Source organism: Pan troglodytes, chromosome 3 (genome assembly GCF_028858775.2).
Source record: "Pan troglodytes isolate AG18354 chromosome 3, NHGRI_mPanTro3-v2.0_pri, whole genome shotgun sequence".
NCBI classification, from domain to species: Eukaryota; Metazoa; Chordata; class Mammalia; order Primates; family Hominidae; genus Pan; species Pan troglodytes.
Window position 1 is genome coordinate 41,514,916 of NC_072401.2, and position 23,681 is coordinate 41,538,596.

Sequence of the window (23,681 nt, forward strand, 5' to 3'; positions counted from 1 at the left end):
GGCACCAAAACCTCAGTCCTACTCCTAGACCATGGTACTCCCACAGGCCCTCCTGAGCTCTCTGAATGGAAACCAGGGACTCCCCAAGGTAAGCTACTTTTTATCAGTGAGCTTAACATGTTCCTTGCGGAGGCTGCTGTTTTCTGCATCATTACTTCTGCAGGTCTCCCAGGACCCAGTTGGATACAGAACCACCACTGCTGCTGTTACAGCAACTGTCTGAAAAACACAGGATAGCCCTAGGCAGGGTAGAAGAGTCTGGGTAGAGAGAGAGAGGGAGAGAGAGAGAGAAAACACACCCATGCACTCACACTAGCAAGTAGTTGTAAGAGGGTGTATGTTGAATGGCACAAATAAAAATAGTAAAAATAACTGCAATAATGGAGAAGTAAAGATAAATCTGAAAACATCTAGAACAGTGTTCGCATTTCTTTTCTGATGGGTGTGGTAGGAATATCAGTATCTAGAACATTAGTCCCCACTTTTTAGATTATTTGTATATTTGAAATATTTTTTTAAGAGTGAAATTGAGGCCAGGCAGTGGCTCAAGCTTGTAATCCAAGAACTTCGGGAGGCCAAGGCGGGAGGATCACTTGAGCCCGAACTTTGAGCCCAATCTTTGAGGAGTTTGAAACCATTCTGGGCAACACAGTGAGACTGCGTCTCTACAAAAAAAAAAAAAAAAAAAATTGTTTTAATTAGCTGAATGTGATGGTGTGTGCCTGTCTTCCCAGTTACTCGGGGGGCTGAGGCAGGAAGACTGCTTGAACCCAGGAGTTCAAGGCTGCAATGAGCCATGATTGTGCCACTGCACTCCAGCCTGGGCAACAGAGCGAAACTCTCTCTCAAAAAAGAAAAGAAGAAAGATCATTTATAGATACAGATATACAGATATCGGTGTAGATAAAATAAATATACACATCTGGGGCCAGTCACAGTGGCTCATGCCTGTAATCCCAGCACTTTGGGAGGCCACGGCAGGTGGACTGCTTGAGCCCAGGAGTTTGAGACCAGCTTGGGCAAGATGGCAAAACCCTGTCTCTACCAAAAATACAAAAATTAGCCAGGCATGGTGGCATGCGCCTGTAGTCCCCGCTACGTGGGAGAATCGTCTGAGGATGGATGGCCACAGTGAGGTAAGATCATGTCACTGCACTCTAACCTTGGTGACAGAGCAAGACCTTGCCTCAAAAAATAAAATAAAATAAAATAAATACACACATCTGAAAGGTTATCCAGACTATTAACTATTAACAATGAGACCTCTAGGGTATGGGAAGAGAGAACAGAGGAATTTGTACTGAATACTTAAAACAATTCTGTATATTGAAGTAAGATAAAATCTAAGGAATACTCACTCACTCGTTTTTCTTTTTTTAATTTTTTCTTTTTTTATTTACGTAATATTGGATCACTCATAAGTTTTCAGTGGTTAATTACTACAGTTTAAGAAGACGTGTGATTTATTTTTAGATCTGACCCAGCAGATCATACCTCTCCCTTGAATTACATGGTCTTCTTTTGGCTCCTAAGATGTCACACTCCTGTCTTAGTGGCCACTGCTCCTCAAGCCCCCTTTGCTAGCTCTTCCTCATCTGTCCAGCCCTAACCTGACCGTGCTATGTAAGTCTTCTCCGTCTTCACCCCCTCCCTGGGTGACCGTTATACTCCCAAACCTACAGGCCCCTCTCAGACCTCTGCCCTAAGCTCCAAACTCGTAAGTCCAACTGCCCGGTCCATATCACCACTAGAATGCTGATGAAACACCTCAAATGATGGTATCCATGGCTGAAATCCCCACCAAAACCAGCTCCATTCCATCTCCATTCACAGCAGCCTCCTGCTTCCAGCTGCTCCGACTAAGATCCTCAGAATTGTCCTTGACTCCTCTCTTTCTATCACACCCCACATTCAGTCCATCAACAAACCGTGCTGGCTCCACTTTGAACAAATATTCAGAATCCAGTCATTTCTTGCCACTTCCACTGCTCCTACCTGCATCCAGTTCTCCACCATTCTCCCAAACCAGATTACCACACAAGAGCCTCGCCACAGGTCTCCCTGATCCGCCTTAGCACCCCTAAAGTCTGTTCTCACCACAGCTGCCACAGGACCCTCATAAAATGTAAGTTAGATTGTTACCCTTGCCTGGAGCCTTCACATCTTCGTTGGCAGCAAAGTCAAGGCCCTTTCCGTGTCCTAAACAGCCCTACAGGTTGTTTTCCCACCTTCAGCCCTACCCTTAGATCCTTCTGACTCCTCTGCTCCTCCTCCCGTCACTGATCCCATTCCCACCCTGCTGACATCCTCCACTCCTGGAATACCCCTTCCCGCCATATGCACAACCCAGGGGATCCTCCCTCAACTCTTTCAAGTCCTCTCCTCGATTTAAAAATCACATCCCGGCCAGGCTCAGTGGCTCATGCCTGTAATCCCAGCACTTTGGGAGGCCAAGGCGGGCAGATCACAAGGTCAGGAGATCGAGACCATCCTGGCTAACACGGTGAAACCCCGTCTCTACCGAAACTACAAAAAATTAGCTGGGCGTGGTGGCGGCGCCTGTAGTCCCAGCTACTTGGGAGGCTGAGGCAAGAGAATGGCGTGAACCCGGGAGGCGGAGCTTGCAGTGAGCCGAGATCCCGCCACTGCACTCCAGGCTGGTCGACAGAGCAAGACTCCGTCTCAAAAAAAAAAAAATCACATCCCCTCCTAGCCCATCCCCTGATCACCCATCCCCCCGTCTAGTTCATTTGTCATCACAGCACTTACAGTTTGTAATGTCAATTACGTACTATGGTTAGTTACTGTCTATAGTCCTGACACTGGGTGCAAGTGCCACCAAAGTTCAGATTTTCATCTGTTGTGTCCACTTACTATACCCCTAGCACCTAGTGGGTACTCAATAAACACATGCTGGATGAATACATAGGTAACCTTTGCCCAGCCACTTATTATCGCAAAGATTTTAAACACATTCAATGCAAAAAAATTCCATTATCACCATTTTGCTGTTTTTGTCTGGAACTTTCCAAAACAATTTTCAATTAAGCATCTCCCCCAAAACCTCACTGCCCCACATCCAGTGCTGGCCTTTGCTGTTCCTGTCATTGAGAAAAGCCCCCTGCTTTTTTTTTTTTTTTTTTTTTTTTTGCAAGTGGGGAGAGGCTTAGAAGGTTTGACCACAAGTGTTAACAATTATCTCCAAATGTTGAAATTTCTAGTGATGTTTACTTTTTAGTCTCTTTTTGCCTGAGTCTTGCCATCATGAGCACATTTTCCTTTCATGATCAAAGAAAACCACAATTGGAAATAATCCTCCTCTTCAAAAATAAAAATAAAACTAAGTGAGACCACAGTTGAAATCATGCATTTGCCATCATAGCTCTGAAATGTGTGGCCAAAGAAATCCCACACACTCCTTTCCCCCTCTGAACACAGCCCAAGTGAGGCGGCACCACCATGGAGGGTGCGCTCCAGCACTAGTTTTTTTTTAATTGTATTAGTTCTGAACATAGACTGATGTCACTGGGTAATTTGAAGACAATTAACAACAAACCAAAACTATCTTTAAATTGATCACTTAAAGATACAGGTGGTTCACCAGATTTAACAACAAAATCATGTTGGCTCAACATGCCGGTTTATTTTTTTTATTTTGCCTAATCAGCAATCTGTACATAACTTTGTGCCAATGTCTGGCCTATTTTAATACTTTTTTCTCCTGCTCGAACAATATGCATGTTATTTTTTCCCCTCTTAATACCAGTGTTCAAATGGTGAAAGTTGTTTTCAAGAGAGTATATGGGCTCAGGGCCGCAGCATTTATCCAAGCCCACAGGAATCACTGAACTGAACTAAAAATATTTGATGAGCCTTCTTAATGCTTATCTTCCAATAGCAAATACAAGAATAATAACACTAATAAAAGCCAGTATTTTCTGAGCACTTATTTTGGCCAAACACTGATCTAAGCACTCCAAGTTATCTACCCAAAGCCTGTGATCCCCACTTAAAAGATGAAAATACAGAGGCACAGAGAGGTCAAGAAAGTGACTCAAGGTCATACAACAGTAAGTGGCAGAATTTCAATCCTGGCTCCAGAGTCTATACTCTTGTAGCACTGTGACTGCTGGGTGTCTGCTGTACCTGCCAACGTCTTTAGAGATGTTTCCTCCCACATCCTCTAAGCTCTATTCTGCTTTTGTTGCCTGGCAAACTCCTACTCAACCTTCAAAACCCGTCTTAAAACAACTTTTCCTGATACTCCTAGGAGATTTAATCACACTCTTCTTTCTACCCCCATATTCTTTGTTCATATGGTATTTCACTAACATGTAGACGAATAAGTCTCCCCCATTTGACTATGAGCTCTATGTGGAAAAGAGCTCCATCTGATTTATGCATTAACTCCCTACACTTAATAAAATGCAAAAGAATGAATTTACAAATTTGAGGCCTTTCTGGTTTCATTTGATAATATAACAATATTCATTACGTGCTGACTATTCTAGGTACTTTAAGTATTTTAACTCATTTAATCCTTACAATAACCCTACTGAGAAAGGCGCTATTATTGTCTCCATTTTGCAGATGTGGAGGTAGAGAAATAATTCAAAAATTCTATCACTCCCCAAGGCCAGAGCTGATAAGAACTAGAATTTAAACCCAAGCAGTCTGGCTCCATATTCACCACCTCCCTAATACATGTCTCTGAGGTCCACAGGAAAGGCTACACCCAGCTCTCGCCCATAATGCTACCACAAGGAACATGTCCTTCTTCTTCATGTTAATGGAGGAATAAGCGCCTGATGGATCTAGGAAAGCTGGGATCCTGTCTGCCTGGGCCAACATGTACACTTACTGGCTAGCATATGGCCTGTCATTAAAGAGGAAGTTCAGGAGATATTTGTAGAATTATCAAAAATCATTTCCTTTTAGTTTTGAAACAATTGGTTTTTGAAATATAATAGCAGCAAGCACTGTTCAAAGTGCTATACATATATTGTTTTATCCTCAAAACAACTATAGGAAGACGGTGTTCTTTTTAGTCCTATTTTACAGATGAGTCAACTGTGGCACCATGAGGTTCAGTAACTTGCCCAAGATCACAGCATTAGAAGGTAAACCCAGGATTCAAACGCAGGCCTACTGACTCCAAAGGCTTCTGGATTAAGTGTCCTGTGGCTGCTGTAAGAAACTGCTATAAACTGGGTGGCTTAAAACAACCAAAATTTATTCTCTCTCGGTTCTAGAAGCTAGAAGTCTGAAATCAAGGTGTTGGCAGAGCCATGATCCCTCCAAAGTCTTCAGGAGAGGACCCTTCCTTGTTTCTTCAAGCTTCCGGTAGCCCCAAGCATCCCTTGGTTTGTGGCAGCACAAGTCCAGTCTCTGCCTCCATCTTCGCATGTCTTCCTTCTGTGTGTCTGTGTGTCTGTCTTTATACGACATTCTACCTGTGTGTCTGTGTCCAAATTTCCCTCTTCTTCTAAAGCTTAAAGCAAGCCAGGATAAGCAAAACAAAACAAAAACAAATTTCCCTCTTCTTATAAGAAAACCAATTATAAGGAATTAAGAACCCTAACCTACTCTATCCAGTATGACCTCACCTTAACATCTGCAAAAACCCTTTTCAAAATAAGGTTACATTTGCAGATATGAAGTATTAGGACTTCAAGTTATATTTTTGGGGGGGACACAATTTAACCCAAACAGATGCCCTCAATAGAACTGACTCCAGAGATGCACAGAGATAACTCGAGTCTCTTTAACCAGTTAGCTTATAAATGCAAGATTTGCCAGTTCTCAAACTACCCTTCAGAGTAAGGAAATGGTTAATGGTTTGAGATTCAAGGTTTCTCTTTATACAGGTAAATGGAACACATCCAAAACATACATGAGAAACTTTCTTTATCATAAAAAAGCAAGTCTTTCCCTAGAAGAGAAGCCAGTTAATATACCAAAAAAATTCCAAGGGCAGTACTTATAATCTGCCTACCTGCCCACTGCTAATTTATTGTGCACCTCCTTTTCTTGCACTAAAGCAACACCTTTGAATTTTGACCAATGAACAATAATTAAATAATTTGATAAGAGCAACCTATAATCATTGATATTTTATTTGTTAAACTCTTAATAGAGGTGCCCATTTATTTTAAAAGCTCTTGATTCTTTGGGATCTACAGCTAACAGTTTAAGATTACATGCAACTTTCAAATTTTCATTAACCTGACAATAACTAGCCTTCAAGGAAAAACATAAATGAGGTACATAATTATTCAAGTAAAAGGGTATGTTTTGAATTTATCTTATTAATAGCTTCACTGTTCTTCCGGTGTCTAGTGGCAAACTTGTGCATTTGCTCTACATCAGCTGTACTTTGTTCACTTCTAAATCATGAGAAATACATTCACCATGCACTGGCAGCCTGATTTCCTCTGTATGCTAGAAAACAAAGAAATTTCCACAATAGGCTAATTCAGAATTTGGCCCTTTAGACAGATTTGGGGAAATGATCTGGTATGAGTAATTGTTAACCAACCCACTTCAAGAATTACTCTTTGAAATCATTGTTAACCAACCCATTTCAAGAATTACTCTTTGAATGACATCAGACACAACTAAATGAATATATTACGCTAGCATCACCTACATGGTGAAAAGCACCACATAAGTTCCTTAACTCACTTTAAATACCAAAATACAGCATTCAAGTCAAAATGCACTATAGAGCAAAGCTGGTCAAAGCAAACATTGTGGTGAAAATGACATTTCTGAAAATCAAATTCTTATAAGATTCAATCAGCTTTCTTGTATTCTATTACCCTGACGGAAATAGAAGAGGAAGTACTAACAGGTTCTTCCAAAGGATAATTCAATTATTTTGGAAGAAATGAATGACCTATTTTTTTTAAAAATAAAATTAGCCTTTCTCTAGAAAAATTATACCACTATTAACATGGAATAATTTAGCAAGTAAAATTCTATTTTACTAGTACACCACATTAAAATGCAATTTTCAGACTAATATATTTGCAGAGAATATTTTGAGACTGCCAGTTGCTCTCCCCTGGCGGCTGGAACTTATCCGCTGTAATTATCCTGAGCACATTCTCAGGACAGAATGCTCAATGATTTGAGAAATAACTGATTTTTTTTCCTAAAGAAAACATCGCAATACCAGTTACAGCCTTTAAAAGTATGTGTCACTCTATAGAGCATGTAGAAATTTTCTTTGTTTAAAAAATGCAAAGTAGCTACAATTACAACCAAATACAGGTAGCACTTCTGACATCTTTCTCACACTGCTTGGTCCTTAGACCTCTCTATCGTCCTGGGGAATTCCCAGTGTTACAATCTAGTAGCTCTTGTGTTTTAAGAAAATATTCAGGGTGTGTGTACATGTGTGTATCTGTGCATGTGTATTCACATATACTGAGTGCTTTCTCCTTTGCAAATTCTGGCCCCATAATCTTCATCTAGTGCAACTCTAGCTGCATGCTCTCAAACAACCTTAGTGTGCCTCACCTTCCCCATCTGTATTAGGAGATTATAACAGTATCTACCTCTTAGAAGTACAGCATCAAATGAGATAATCCATGCAGTGCATTCATCACAGTGACAGTTGCCTTATACGGAGGGCTCATTAAACTGACCTTTATAATTCCTATAGGATCCCATAAGATTCCTGTAGGGAAAGGAGGTAACTTGTTTAGGGTTACCACGCTGATCAAATCAAACCCAGAATCAAATCCCAACTGATACATTTCCCAAGCCTATCAAACTGTAATATGAAGTATCAAACACAGAGGGACTGTCATCTGTATTTTCTGAAGATAATAAAAGGGAGGGGAGACAGGTAAGAATAAAAACCCAAACCATGTAGTTGAATAAAAAGCATTTTAAACCTACAAAAGGTGGAGCATCGCTAATCTGAAAATCTGAAATCCAAAATGCTCCAAAATATGAAACAAAATATGAAAAGTGGCTAAATATCTTGATTACTTGCTCTATATAGCAAGCACTTTCACATGTTATCACAGTAAACCCTTCCCACAGCATGGCCAGGTAAGTATCACTAAAGATATTTTACAGATGGGAAAAGCACATGTGGCTCAGGGAGAAAAAGGTGTTCACCTCAGGGCACCCACCTATATCCGTCTATCCCAGAGTAAGGCCTGAATTTAAACCCAGATCTATACAGATAAAGCCTATGCTCTCTTTAGAACAACATGGGCAAGAAAAAAAGGTTAGGCCAGCTAGTCACTTGGCTTTGAGAATACACTCAGCAGGGTAAATGGGAAAGGTGCCACAGTTTTTGAGAATATGCCAATCAAGTTCCTTTTTACCAAATTATCTCCAAAGTGCAAGTCAGTAATATACACGGCCAAAAATACGCCCCACATAGATCATACCCAATTCACAATTTGAAACCTGTCTGGATGAGTAGCTTGGTGTCAAGTTCAGGTGAGTGGCGTCTATACCCTCCCAGCTCCTGGGGTCTGTGACTTCCCCGCTCCTCGGAGCTTCAGACCCAGCAGCAGATTGCACTGAGGTGAGAACATGCCCCCAGGAGCTTCAGTCTAGTGCAAATTAATTTCTCCTTGGAATTTTAACTATTTTTAAGTGTATAGTTCTGCAGCATTAAGTACATTCACATTGTTGTACAATGATCACCACCATTCGTCTTCAAAACTTTTCGTCTTCCCCAACTAAAATTCTGTACACATTAAACAGTAACTCTCCATTCCTCCCTCCCCGCAACCTCTGGCAACTGCCATTCTACTGTCTGTCTCTATAAATTTACTGTAGGCAATCCATACAAGTAGAATTGTACAATATTTTTCCTTTTGTGACTGGCTAATTTCACTTAGCATATGCCAGTTCTCTTTTGTTCCCAATTAGTCTGCTTAAAGAAACACCCCTGAAATGCACATCCTTTAGAGGAAACAAAAATGAACACACAAGAATTATTTTTTCCCTTTTACTCATTGCTAACAGGATATAAAAACACTAAGGATGCTTGGGAAGGAGGAAGAACGATAACGCCAACAAAATCATCCACAATCCCACCAAGAAACCATACTATTTTTGTTTCTATTCATTCTCTTATAATCTTTGGCTTTATGCAAACAAATTTTTTACAACTGCATCACATAGAAACATTCACATTGCATTGTTTAACTTGACCATTTATCAAAATGATGTATCTCTGAGCATTTCAAAAATTAACTTTCAAGGTCAATACTAACGTAAAATAAATGTGCTTTAATGAAAATCTGTACCCAGCTCTCCTGTTGTAGAAATAAGTTTAAACTACCTGAAGTTTCGCTGATATAAAGAAATTGTTCTTGACAAGACAGCACTGTATTGTTAATAACCGGGGCTGCAGAATGTAGGCAAACGTTCAAACCTTCACAAATGTTCGTATAAAAATCATTTAAATGTTAAGCAAAATTGTATATATACTCCAAATGTGGCAGTCTATCTCATTATTATTTCTCTCATGGGAAAACAGCACAACAGGATCTAATGAAAATCCTGTTTTCTTTACAGGAAATAAAGATAATCATGCCACAAATCCACATTCTCCTCAGTTTTTTTTTTAATTAGTTTTTCTTGCAATCCACATGTTTTCAGAACTAAGAGGAAGAAAAGATAAAAATTCAATAAAACACCTCACTTTATTTTTGTTTCTTATTTCTACTTGCAGCTTGTAAAAAAAAGATACACATATACACACACACGCGTACACGTAACAGCAGGATCTAGTACTAGTAAAGGAAAATGATTTAAACTGAAATAAAATTCAAGTCAGCAGGAGATGACTGTGATCATGAGACAATGATACATAAACTGACGGAATGCAGAACTTCCTTTATTTATCTTAGTAGAAATAATCTCAAATCTTAGGAAAAGAGGCATTTTTAGAAAATGACAGTGATCTGATTGCCAAGTCTCATGAATAAGAACAGTCAGTGTTAATTTTGTTTCACCCCATTCACATATTTTCTGCTCAAATAATTGGGATTTGAATGCAGGAGGCTTTCCCCCCTGAATTCTGGAACATGGAGACCCTGTCCACAGTAATAGTATCCAACATATTCAGTGTTCATACTTCCTATCTCATTTAGGGAGAGCAGAAATGCCACGAATACAGAGTCCACTAACAAGGGGGCCCCAAAGTCTAAGTTCCCAGAAACAGTAGGAACCTCCAGGAGCTGTAAGCCCCAATTCTCCCCAGTACTCCAGGCCTGGTTCCCTTCCTGTGTGAACTGTTTCCTGGGCCGTCTCCCTTTATGTCTCCAGCTCCATCAATCCTCTCCTCAGTCAAACCCCACTGCATCTTTCTGGAAACTGCTCCAAGCATGAGAAATCAGCAGCCTAGGATGGATGTCTCCTCACATCCCTGACAACTGAACCAAACACTTTTACTCTATATTGTTTTATCTTAACAAACATGCTTTTCAAAAAGACCCATCCTGGACTCTCTCAAATGAAAATTTTCAGTGAGCCTGCCCCACCTTGTCCACTTTCCCACTTGCTGTGCCAAGCAAGAACCATAAAGATATCAGAGAATAATGTTTAAGCTACTTCCTGAAGGAGTACTGAAAGGCGGTAAAGGACAGACAGGAGGGATGGTCGCAGGCAATGGCAACAGGGGATAAAAGCCGAAAGGCCAGAGAAAATCTGGCATGTCGTAAGAACGAGATGGAAAGCAGATCATGAAATATGTTCGGTGCCTCATCAAAAAGCTTAGACTTCATCCTGAGGGCAGCAAGGAGCCCCTGAAGAGTTGGGATGATATGCCCAGAACTGCAGAAGATTTCAGAAGATCACCTTGGAGACAGTGTACAATAGAAACAGAAAGAGACCAGGAAAAAGGCAAGTGCAGCCTCCAAGGTGAGAAGCAACCGAGGTGGGAGGGAAGGTGGAGGCACGCATTCAGAAACAGCAGGCTCCATGCGGGAGCTAGAGTCAGGGTGCCTTAAGGAACCATAAGATAGAGGTCCAGGTGCACTGTGGAATAGACTTAGCATCCCTTCTCCTGGAAGCTTTGCCCCACACACTCCCCACACCCAAGCAGGATAAGTGCTCGTCTGGGAAGCACTGAGTATTTCTCCCAGTAATACGTATCACATAGTACCGTCATTCATTCCTTAGCTGTCAGCCTTTCTCTACAGACCCAGAGCTCCGAGCAGGTAGAGGCAGTGGCCATCCTGGTCAGTGTCCACGTGTGGCATCTGGAACAGTGCCCAGCACTTGGGAAGCCAAACTGAGTGAACAGAGCTGGATAAGCCAGGAGGCCACTGCTCTCATTCAGGGGAGAGATGACTGTGTCATGGGAAAGGAATTCGAAAGATATAACAACTGAGCTTCTTAATTTCTCTCTAGTCACCATTCAAAATACAGAATGAAATGCTTTCCAAGTCAATTATGTTATGAAAATTCAACAGTAAATCTGATCTGTTGAGTGATGTCCACAAAAGCTCACATCCCTGTGGAAAGTCAGAAAGGATCATGGTTTGAGCCCTTTTACAAGCAAAAATTAGGCATAATTCTAGGCCACATAGAAACTGCCACCTCATTGGGATAACAAGTTTACCTTTTTTGTTTTCAGAATAATTCTGCAAAGCCTCAAAGCAGAGGATGGAAACATTTCAAATCCTGCTGACATAGTCTTCATCTTTGCTTTGATTTTTAGATATGATTCCAAGCAGGCAGATAATGTTGTGACCCAATTACAGGGTATTTTGGAAGTAGTAGGCACCCAACTTGGGAGTGGAGCTGGTGGGTGTAAAGGGAAGAGTTACTAAGCAAGCACTACCACCTGCCTCTCAATCCTTCACGGGATTTTACAGAGAAGGGAGCTATGACAATCAGGAAGTAATGCAACATCTCCCCTGACCCGCTTCCCATTTTCTCACCATTCCCAAAATAGACAGAGCTAAGGAAAATCATAAATATAATTCTCAGCCCTCTAGGGAAAAGCTCATTAAGGGCATAAATTTGGGTCCCTGGGAAAAAAGGGATGAAAGGCAAAGCTATTAAAAATCTCAAGAGATGAGACAATGGGAAATAAAGCCAACGGACAAAAAGGAACTAGAAAAACACAAAAACTATGGCCATTTCCTACACCAAAGCATACTTACAGGTAGGGCTACAAGCTCAACTGCCCTGGATACTCTAAACTTAAGCTCTTTAGAGTCAAAAGGTAAAGTTTTTGTTTAAAACTAAAAATAAAAATACTCGTTAAGTAAGGTCTTATCTCACATCAAGTATTGTTCTCTGCCCTTATACATTCACTGATGAAATCTTCACAACAATCATATTATATAAGCACAATTAGTATTCCTATTTGCAGATGAGCAAACTGAGCACTGTGTAATTCTGTTGTCAAAGTACAATTCTGTTGCCCTTTGTCATATGGCTATTAAATTGCAGAGCAGCACTGGGACTTGACCACTAAACCCCTGCTGCCTCCTTCTAGGGCTATCCTTGCACATGTTGTAGGATATTTAGTAGCATTCTTAGCCTCTTCCTACTAGATGCCAGTAGTTATCCCTCCACAGTCACCATGACCAAAATGTCACTGCCAAATGTTCCCCGGTGAGCAAAACTGTCCTGCTTAAGAACTACTGCCACAGAGATTTGAAAGGCCAAATCCCGAGTTCCCTTACAAAAGGAATAGCAAATCCTGGGTGGTAGGCAGGAATAAAATTGAGTTAAGGAAAGATGACAAAGGAAGCAGCTGAAGGGTTTGCTGTAGTGGGAATTTTACATGAGGAGTCACTCGCCACAGCTCTTGCCACTCTCGCAGGATTAGGACAGCCTTCCTTCCCCTCCACTCCCATCACACATGTGCCTCTACTGCAGCACCCTATAACCAATGTTCTAGTACATTCCTCTCTGTCCTCCTGAACTTAGCACAGTGCCTGGCACAAAGTATGTACTCAATAAGCATTTGCTGAACAAAGGAAGGAACAAATGAAGCCGAGGCTTCTGGATGTCACCAAATGAATGTCTCTCTTCACCAGTGTCCTGGAAAAGGTATACACAGACCTTGGTTCTTGGAGAGGACAAGAGGTTCTGATCAGATAATCTGAAGAATCTGAGTCTGAATCAATGCTTCCCAAGGTGTCTCTACACCCAAATCATGCCTCTGCTGTGTTCAAAATTTGCAATGTGGTATATGATCATTTCTTGAAATGTCAAGGAAATTTTAACGGTATTAGTTCCCCCAGGAATGAAACAACTCAAGAAACCTAACTCATGCTAAGGAAATTCTGATTTATTCACTTCCACTGACAAACAATACCACCTAGCAAATTGGGATACTCAATGTGGCAGGTCGACTCTTGCCCAGGACAGAAGTCTACCTGAGAAACAGAATGAAGATCAGAAGGTAAGAACAGAGCCAGCACCAAAGAGCAAGCAGGATGCTGCCAGGGAGAGGACCCATACCTGTAATCCCAGCACTTTGGGAGGCTGAGGCGGGCAGATCACTTGAGGTCAGGAGTTCGAGACCTGCTTGGCCAAAGTGGTGAAACCCCAACCTCTACTAAAAATACAAAAATTAGCCGGATACAGTGGCGGGCACCTGTAGTTCCAACTACTTGGGTAGCTGAGGCAGGAAAACTGCTTGAACCTGGAAGGTGGAGGTTGCAGTGAGCTGAGATTAAGCCACTGCATTCCAGCCTGGGCGACCAAGTGAGACTCCGTCTCAAAAAAAAAAAAAAAAAAAGGAAATAATTTGTTGTTATTGTTTTGACACTCCTTCTTCACCCCACAATAGCAACCAAAACTAAAGGTGAATAACAGCAATTCCATGAGCAAATCATTCTGAAGCTTCCTCCAGCAATTCAAGGCTCACCCTGGAGGGAATGATACTGCAGAGGTCTGGGCCAAGCTGGCTATTACACAATTCTAGGTTCTATGGCTTTCACCCATCACCATTTCCTAGAATCACTAACTAAGAATTGCTAAAGAGTGTTGTTTTGCCAGAAAGAGGCCTGCATGCAAAGAATCAAATGTCAAGATACATCTTGAGGTTCACCTGCTGAAATTCACACTTCAACCACTTGCCCATTCTGTTCCCTTACACCCTCATCTTTCATCTTGGTGCTTTCCTTGTCATTCTCAAGCTATAATTCAAAAATAGTCACTGGCTCCTAGGGCACTTTCAAAATTAGCTCATTCACAGTTCCTAGGACCTTGGGTGACTCTATATTCCTGGAAAGCCCAGGGGCCCCATCAGCTGACCCACGAACTCCACATGTTGGCCTGGCCTCCATGACTCAACTCAATCCCAAGGGCAGGCCTCCCTGCATCTCAGGCCCAGATTCCCAGACTTACCAATTTCGTGGACCATTCAGCGGCTAGATAAAAATATTCCCATCAAATCATAAAAGAATCTTACCCAAAAATGAGAAAGGCAGAGTATCAGAGAAAAGGACATATCTTCTTATTTGAACAATTATGACACATTCACTACATCATTACTATCATTGTGATAAGAACAGTGAAAACCACTAACCAACAATAAATGACCTGTGGGGCTAACATTATGCTCTGCATATAGGAGATACTCACTTACTTTTAAATTGTGTGGAAACTGAGCTCTGACTTACACGACAGGGACATATCCCGTACCTCCAGTAATGCCAGGCCTTCCTTCTTCAACAATGGCATTTCCCTTTACCCTCTGGAATTCCGCAGTCTCTCCAATCTATCTCACCCTCTTAAACACACGTTTTTCCTTCTACCTCGATTCCAATATTCTGCATTCTTTTTTTTGAGACAGAGTCTCGCCCTTTCACCCAGGCTGGAGTGCAGTGGCGCGGTCTCAGCTCACAGCAACCTCCACCTCCTGGGTTCAAGCGATTCTCCTGCCTCAGCCTCCTGAGTAGCTGAAATTACAGGCGCGTGCCACCATGCCCGGCTAATTTTTGTATTTTTAGCAGAGACGGGGTTTCACCATGTTGGCCAGGCTGGTCTCAAACTCCCGACCTCAAGTGAGCCACCTGCCTTGGCCTCCGAAAGTGCTAGGATTACAGGCATGAGCCACTGCTCCCGGTTTCTGCATTCCTTTTCATCAACTTAAAAAAAACGACACTCTTCCTCCCACTCTAAGCATTCCTGAAGCATACTTGCCAATGAGTTACACTTCGGGAACTTCAGTTATTACCTAGCAAACAAAGTTTGCAAGATTTCCACAAGAGGAAAAGACAGGGTAGAACTGGTAAACTTTGTTTATAACCACTGTCAAGTCATTAACCAACAACAAAGAAAAGCTTTAATCCATCCTTTTCTATACCATTCCTTTCCATGTTCTCTTCTCGTATTTGTCCATGTGAATCTGTACATTTTATATACCAATAAATTATATATTAGGATTTTTCTCTGATTATAAAATAAATATACGTCCATTACAGAAAACAAGATAAGATTCAAACACCATGGAAATAAATTATATAGAAAGGGAATATCTCCTGTAACTCTACACACAAAGAGCTCTAATACCTTTAAACTGATCAAGCTTCTTACTTCCTGCCCAGTTGTGTGACTTGACCTTCCACCCTCTATGCCCTTCCTCTCTCCCAGCTCTCATCTAATGTCTGGAGTTAATGACCCACTCCTAACAGGGGTCCAGGAACCCTGGAGCCTGGTCATTAGAGGAACTAGAGTCACTCTCCCTTTATTAAAAATTATTTCAATGGGATAACAACTCCTCACTGACTCACTTAAAGGTTAATGAGGCTGAGTTTTGTGAGCCTCTTGAAAGCAAAATGCACTAAAAACACCAAATGGGATTGGTTTCCTTTGCTCTCTGCCCCATCGCAGCTTGCCAAGAAAAAAGAAAAAAAAGCTCATGATCCTGCTAATGACACTGAGTAGACACATTTCACCAGCCACCACTCCTGCTACTGCAGCAGCCAATCACAGGCATCTGTCCAACACAGTGACAGGGCTAACGTTAAATGAGAGTGAAAGTCGTATTCCAGAGACCAAGGGCTGCATTTCTCATCAAGGCGAGGAGACAAAGGCTGGGACACAGGAAAGGCTTGCCAAAATTTCACAAGGGTGGGCCTGGGAAGCAAAGCACAGGACCCCCTCCCCTGCAGCCTAGGTAGAGGTTTCTTTCTCAGACTATCTGTGTGCTCAAGAGCAGAAAGTCTCCCCGCAGAAAATGCTATGAAGTAGTTTCAAATGTCGAATACACTTTACCCAAATCTAATCATTACCTTATCTGCTAACTAGACTGGCAGGGCCATAAAGTTAATTTTATGACAACCATTTTATAACAAATGAAAACTATAAGGGAAGTAGGAATTGGGCAAAAAAAGAAGGGCATTCGACAAAGCAGTGACAAACCAGACAGGGAAACACAAAATCACCTCCAAATAATGCTCTAAACCAGTGGTCTCCAGACAGCATTCATGGAAGACAATTTTTCCACGGATGGGGTTGGGGATTGGGATGAAACTGTTCCAACTCAGATCAACAAGCAGTAGATTCTCATAGGGAGTGCACAACCAAGATCCCACACATGTGCAGTTCACAACAGGGTTCACAGTCCTGTGAGAATCAAATGCCACCACTGATCTGAGAGAGGTGGAGCTCAGGTGGTAAAGGTCACTTGCCCGCCGCTCACCTCCTGCTCTATGGCCCGGTTCCTAATAGGCCACTGACCAGTTCAGGTCCGAAGCAGGGGGCTGGGGACCCCTGCTCTTAAACGAAGACCTCTCTCCTCGAATGGCTGCATCACAGATCTCTAGACTGGGACAAGAAGGACCCGACAGACAACCAGAGGGTGACTGCAGCTCTCTCATTTTACAGATGGGAAAACAGGCCCAGAGACATAACTGACTTTTTCCAGGTAACACAGTGAATTGAAGTAAGGGACAAGCCAGCCGCAAAGGCAAGTCTTTGGGGTCCCTGGTTAGTAGTCTTTCCTCCAAATCCCCCCAGACCCTTTATTATGGAGAGTCTGTTACTCTGCCTCTGACAAACCATTTCGGCTGAGAGAAATGCCATCAACACATATCAGCATGCAGAATATGCACTAATAACACATTAAAATCAAAATGGCTAATCTGGGTTTATCTTCTGACATCTAATTTCATTTGTTGGTAGTGCAACATTATTGAAAATAAATGAACACAAAACAGTTTTAAAATCTGGATAGAAGCTTCTTGAAAACATTCAAATCATTCTGAAGATATGCAGTTCCAATCAAATTTAATTCTAAATAACAAATCAAAGATGCTTTAAAAGAGAATGCTTACTGAATAATAATGGAATCAATTAAAGATATTTTCATATAAGATAAAAGTTTAAAGCTCTATTGCTGTGAAATCACGAGCATCTACCTTTTCAGAGGGGTTTTCTTAGACAGCTGACATTTATGCATAGATGTTTACAGCATAAGATGATATATACAAAACCTTAATAGGATAATAGGACACATAAAAAGCACTGAACAGGCCAGGCGTGATGGCTCACGCCTGTAATCCCAGCACTTTGGGAGACCGAGACTGGTGGACCTCCTGAGGTCAGGACTTGGAGACCAGCCTGGCCAACATGGTGAAACCCCATTTCTACTAAAATTACAAAAATTAGCCAGGCGTGGTGGCGGGCACCTGGAATCCCAGCTACAGGAGGCTGAGGCAGGAGAATTACTTGAACCTGGGAAGCAGAGGTTGCAGTGAGCCAAGATCGCGCCACTACACTCCAGCCTGGGTGACAGACTGAAACTCTGTCTCAAAAATAATAATAATAATAATAGGCACTGAACAAATGCTGGTTTCCTAACCCCATGTAGGAAAATAAGTATTCCCCCCATAACCAGTAATAACTTATCACAATATTTTCCTAAAAGTCTGTCCCACCTGCTCCCCTCCCCCGCCCCCAGAAAACTTAAGGTGTTATATCACAAGGGTATTGTCCAGTTTTGTTTTGTTATTTATTTACTTATTTATTTTATTTATGTATTTATTTTGAGACGGAGTCTCACCCTTTTGCCCAGGCTGGAGTGCAGTGGCGCGATCTTGGCTCACTGTAACCTCCACCTCCCAGGTTCAAGTGATTCTCCTGCCTCAGCTTTCCCAGTAGCTGGGATTACAGGCGGGAGCCACCATACCCGGCTAATTTTTGTATTTTTTTAGAGACGGGGGTTTTACCTCTTGGCCAGGCTGGTCTCAAACTCCTGACCTCAAGTGATCTGCCCGCCTCAGCTTCCCAAAGTGCTGTGATTATAGGCGTTAGCCACCGTACCCGGCCAGGTATTGTCTATTTTAAAAATGAAACTGAAAAAGGTACAGAGACATGACATACCATTTTTCTTTTTTTTCCTTCAACTTTTAAGTTCCAGGTACGTGTGCAGGATGTGCAGATTTGTTACACAGGTAAACATGTGCTATGGTGGTTTGATGCACACATCAACCCATCACCTAGGTATTAAGCCCAGTATCTATTAGCTATTCTTCCGATGCTCTCCCTTCCATTTTTCTTAAAAGATAAATTTAGATATCCAGTACTCAGGATAGTCCACACACATCACTATTCTAATATTATGGCAAGGCTTTCAGTATTCATTCCTGTGGTAACAGAAAAATAAAAGAATTCAATGTTCATATGCTGTTGTTTTTCTGGTGGCAGGAAAAGAAAACAGTCATCAAAAGGTTGAAACATGACAAAAAGTACCAGTTTAAAAATATTTTATGTTTGTACATGTGGATTCTTACAATATATGCAATAGTTTTTTCCCAAGTAATTTTGGAGTCAGTATTCACACTACTCCAGCTAAGTGTAAACACCAGTATTTTGCACTTTAGCTCATCAAGCTTTCTTTTTTTCAGAAACAGGATCTCACTCTGTTGCCCAGGCTGGAGTGCAGTGGCGTGATCATAGCTCACTACAGCCTCAAACTCCTAGGCTCAAGCAATCCTCCCACCTCACCATCCAGCTTTTCAATTACCACTTTATAAAAATTTCAGAAAGCCGGTTCACATTGGCTCCTTGAAGGTGAATTTATTCAGTTAAAAGTATCCATTTGAAGAGGGAATAAAAGTATAGGACCTAAAAACCTTCTGTGGAAAGGATCTCAACTTTAGAGTCGTCTCTCAAAGGCTCTCAGCAAATATCTAGAGACGTGGTTACATCCAGTTTACGAAGACTGTCGGTGACTTCGGGGTCATACAGTACATGGACAACGAAAGAACAGCAATTGAAATCTTGTACTTGTACCCCACCACCTTCCGCCCTATGATCAGCCCACTGTACTCTACTGCCACCTGTGTTCTCTCGGCATTTCCCCAGCCTGGAGGTTACCCCATTCTCGCCACAAATACCATCCTTCACGAACGATGCCATTTCTAGGATGTTGCAAGTTATGATAAACAACTGTTGAACAAATATTGCTTACAAGCTACAAGTTGAAAACGAGAAGGTTGCTACCTAAGTTCATGAAGAAATCCCCTTTCAAGGATTCCATCTGTTCCTAAAAGGCCAGCCACACAAATTCTAATACTCTGCATTATTATGGCCATTTGGGGACAAGATTTTAAATCTGAAACCATGACAAGAAAAAAAAAAAAAGCAAGATTTAAGAGAGTAAACTCCAGAAACAACAGATCAAACTGCCATTGTGTTTGTTTTTCTAAAATCAGTGAAATATTAAAACAAATGATAAACCCATGCCAACCTCACAAAGTTTCCTCATTCCTTGGAATTCAAACACCACCGATGGCATCATTTTATGATAATCCTTTGGGTATTTCACGTAAGTAATTAGACACAATGTAAAGCCAGTGACTGAGGGACTTAAACAAACTGTCCCCTCCGAGAGCCCAGTTGGAGCTTCCGACACTGACCTTATTCTTCTCTCAATTTTAACCCTCCTCAACCACTCAATCCATCCAAAAACGTCTGTGACAGTCGTGGCTCTAAAACCGCGCAGAACTTGACTACAGAACGGTCGGTGACAACTCCACATATGATTTATCCAAATTAATTTATTTTTTTGAATTCTAGTCCCATGCTCCCTCGGCTGTTTGCCCCGAACCCGTAGTCTACACCACTTCACCGACGTGAAGACCACCTTTCATTTTTTCTATGGGTCTCAGCATCCTTCCCTCCGTCCAGCTCTGTTCTCGCCGCACAAATGTCATTTCTAGCGTACCACCCTCCATTCCGCCCGGCGGGCATCGCAGGGGCTTTCGGGTCCCAGTGGCCAGTTTCCTCGAGTCGGTCCCCTATGCACAGCCATTTTCTAGTTAAACGCTCTCTCTGCCACCGAGGGGGAAAAGGAACTTTTCCCCCCTTTCATGTCTCATGGGCTGGCCTCTGAACCCCTCGTGGAGAAGCCAACCCCGGCTCCAACTCCCCGGCAGGAGCGCGCTGCCGCCCGGGAGAGACAGCCGAGCGGCACAGCGGAGGCCGGTGCCAGGACAAGGGGGTGTGCGCTCTTCCCGCAGGCGCCCACCCTCACTTTTCCCCTCTGCAGTCCCCACCCGGGCGCACCGCCTCCAACCCGGTCTCCCCCGCCCCAGGCCCTGCCAAGCCGGGGCTGCTGAGGGAAAGAGGGCGCCGGGAAGCGGGAGGGATGGAAGTCAAGGAGAGTGAGCCCGCAGTCGCCGTGCCACTGGCCCTGCGGCGCGGGCGCAGGGCGCACGGGACTCCGCAGCAGGCGCCCCGCTGCAGATGCCGCGGCAGCTGCTGCAGGTGTGGCTGCGGCTGAGCGGGCGGCAGTGGACGCGCAGCCCCGGGGCCGGGAGCAGAGGAGAAGCCGCCGGGGGAACCCGCAGCCGCTCGCCGCACGCTGCTGCCGCTACCCGGGTGTTTCCCCAGCACTCTCGTGCTGCCCCGGAATCCGGGGCAAAGGCAAGGAAGAAAGCGGGGCTCACCAGTGGTGCGCGCGGCGCTCGCCTCGGCTCCGGCGCCCAGCGGCTCTGCTCCAGTCTCGCCCTTCCCGGAGCGCCCAGATCAGATGCGGTTACAGCGCACTAGCTTCCTACTTGAGACCAGAACGGGCTCCGGCAACTGAGCATGCTCAGTGCCGCTCCGCGAGTCCCGCGCAGGGAGCGGCGCTGACGAGATTCCACTTCTCCAGGCTTTGGCAGCGGCTGCGCGAGGGAAGGCTGGAGGGACCCGGCGGGGCGGGGGCCGAATGGGAGAAAGGCGGGGCCGGGGGCTGGGGGCCGGGCAGAAGGAGGCGGGCCGCGCTCCCAGGGCGACCCCTGCAGGTGGAGGCGGCAGGGCCTGCGGGAGGCACGCTCCCCAATCGCCTGGGAACACGCAGGGAGGCAATGGGTGCCCCAGTAAGACCCAAAGGCAGGACGTGCAGTGCAGCCCGGGTATCCCCTCCATGTGGCTGGTGTCTGTCTGCACCAAAAGGCAGTTGGGTTACTTTAGCCCTGGCTTTTCTCCCACACGCCAGCATTCCCTTGCAATAGGAAAATGTCCCCACAGGAGAGCTGCCCACACCCACCCAGGCTAACTGCAAGTTGTAGGCGACACCTTCTCCTTCCTTCTACCTCCTATCCCCACCCCCAGGCACATGCCGCACACACACTCTTCTTTGATCCGGAAATCACAAGATAATATCAGGGGAGAAATACAACTGCCGGAGAGGAAAAGGAGGTATTCCTTTCCATTGCCAATAATATTATCTATAACTCTAATTGTAAGCGTGCAAACAAAGCCCTGATAAGAGTCGAGTCTCAGTAAATGGTAAACTGTGCTCTGCCCCAGACGCTGTGAATGACATCCCCAAAGTATCCTTAGGATTGCTCTTCACCAGGGCAGCGGTTGTCAAACTGGAGCCTGGATCAGAATCGCCTGGAGGGTTTGCTGAAGTACAAATCCCTGAGTCCCAATCTGTGTCTCTGAATGGGTAGATATGTGGTGGGGCCCAAGCATCTGTATATCTAACAAGTTCCCATGGGATGCTGATGTTGCTGGTATGAGGACTATACACTTTAGAGAACCCTACCCATACACAAACATACACAGTCCTACCGAGGATCGCGAATTAAAAACTCACGTGATTCTTCCTATGAGGACTCTATGCAGTGGGGTGGGCATTACTTTATTCTTTCCTACATGAGTTTATTAAGGATCCACGAGGTCTTGTACTAGGCCTGAGGATAGTGGTGAATTTAAAAGCCCAGGCCCCTGCTTTCATGGAATTTATAGTCCGGCCGGGTGACAGACACCTATCAAATAATCACTCAAAAAGGTTATTTCAAACAGGTAGAGTGCTGGGAGGGAAATGCACAAGGTGCGAATAGAGTGTATAGAGGGACCCTCATGCAGACTCAGTGAGGTTGTTACGAAGGGATGGGAGGGGGGCTGCCTTGTGGAAGGTGGTTTCTGACTTTTGCACTCCAATAACCTCTCCAATTAACGATTATCTCCCTCAGACCGAGCTGGAGGCCAGCAATCGTGTCCCTCCTTCCTACAACATAAAAACAATACTGTCACAGAGAAATCCCTATAAATTCATGAAAAGTGTTTACTCTTGGGACTGAGTCTCTGCACCCCAAGATCCACCTAACACGTCCGTGGACCAAGGACAGTCGAGGGCCACAGTAGACCTCTTGGGGAAAATACAGGCTCTCTGAACTGGAAAGCCTTGTGGTTCTTAGTCTGTGATCTTCAAGGCCAAAGAGGCAAGGAAACCAGCCCAAGACCACCACTCCCGTCAGGAGCGGAGATCGACCAGCCTCCAACCTTGCAGACGAGTCCTCTTTCCAAGGCACTCTATTCCCGGACCTCACAGCTCCCCTCAGATCCCCGGAACCCGGCCTGGCCACCCCGCTCTCTCTCGGGGGTCCGGGGTAGGTGAGCGGAGCCTGCCCCTCCCAGGTCGGTCTCTTCCCGACGGAGAGGAAAACCCGCGGTGGAGTCCGCGGCGGCGGGGCGGGGCGGGGCGGCGCGCGCAGGCGCAGAGGCCGCCAGGTTGGGCCGAGGAGGCGCCCTGCTCCACACCTGATGCAATCAGCCTTCCGGAAACGGGTCCCGCTGCCGCGCTCACCCAGGAAACACTTCCGCGCCCTCCTCTGGCCGCTGAGCTCCCGGGGACGGGTTCCCAAACTGCCCCGGCCCGACTTCGCCACGGGCGGTGTTCTGCGCCCCGTCGGGGATACGCCGGAGAAGTCGGGAAGTCACTGCCTGGGCACACAAAATCCCTGAAATGCCCTGACAGTGACGTCGAAACGGCCACCAAGCGTTGCGCAGCTGCAGGAGGAAATTCCCTTAATTATGAATTTACAGAGGGGACTGATCGGGGCCGGAGGGAAGGCTTTGACCCTTCCCTTGCTTCCTTCCTTCTTCCGCCTCCCAACACATTGTCTCCCTCACTGAAAGGAACGTTTAACAGCAGTTTTAAGGCAGTATGGAGAGGAATCTCCATGCCCTCTGTCTTGCTAAATATGTAACAGCACTTTAGCTTTGCTACATAAAGCTTTCCCACCGCGCGCTCATTTTATAAATAAGTAATTGGTTTCTGCATACCTCATCATTTCAGTTTACAAAGAAAATCATTTCTCGTTTCACCACTTCATGCAATTTTTATATCTATTGTGAGTGGGTTTTTTCTTCATGCTGACTCACCCATTAGTTGTTTTCCAAGGAAATGAAATATCCAAGAATATTCCAAGAGCATGTTCTTTAAAGCATGG

The 23,681-nt window shown here is 44.1% G+C and overlaps 1 protein-coding gene across 36 annotated transcripts in view; it reads right to left on the reverse strand.

Moving 5' to 3' along the window:
• APBB2 (amyloid beta precursor protein binding family B member 2) overlaps positions 1 to 23,196 on the reverse strand; it is a 401,712-nt gene extending 378,516 nt beyond the window's left edge. For 18 of the 36 annotated variants that reach the window (XM_024356076.3, XM_063808761.1, XM_063808781.1 and 15 more), the window contains exon 1: positions 20,904 to 21,169. The gene's annotated coding sequence lies outside the window, so the exon portion shown is untranslated. Of the gene's footprint in view, positions 1 to 14,352; positions 14,442 to 20,903; positions 21,180 to 22,989 lie in introns of those variants that run through there. The other 18 variants (XM_063808774.1, XM_063808764.1, XM_063808756.1 and 15 more) reach the window with 11 other exon arrangements.
• Positions 23,197 to 23,681: the final 485 nt, after the last annotated feature.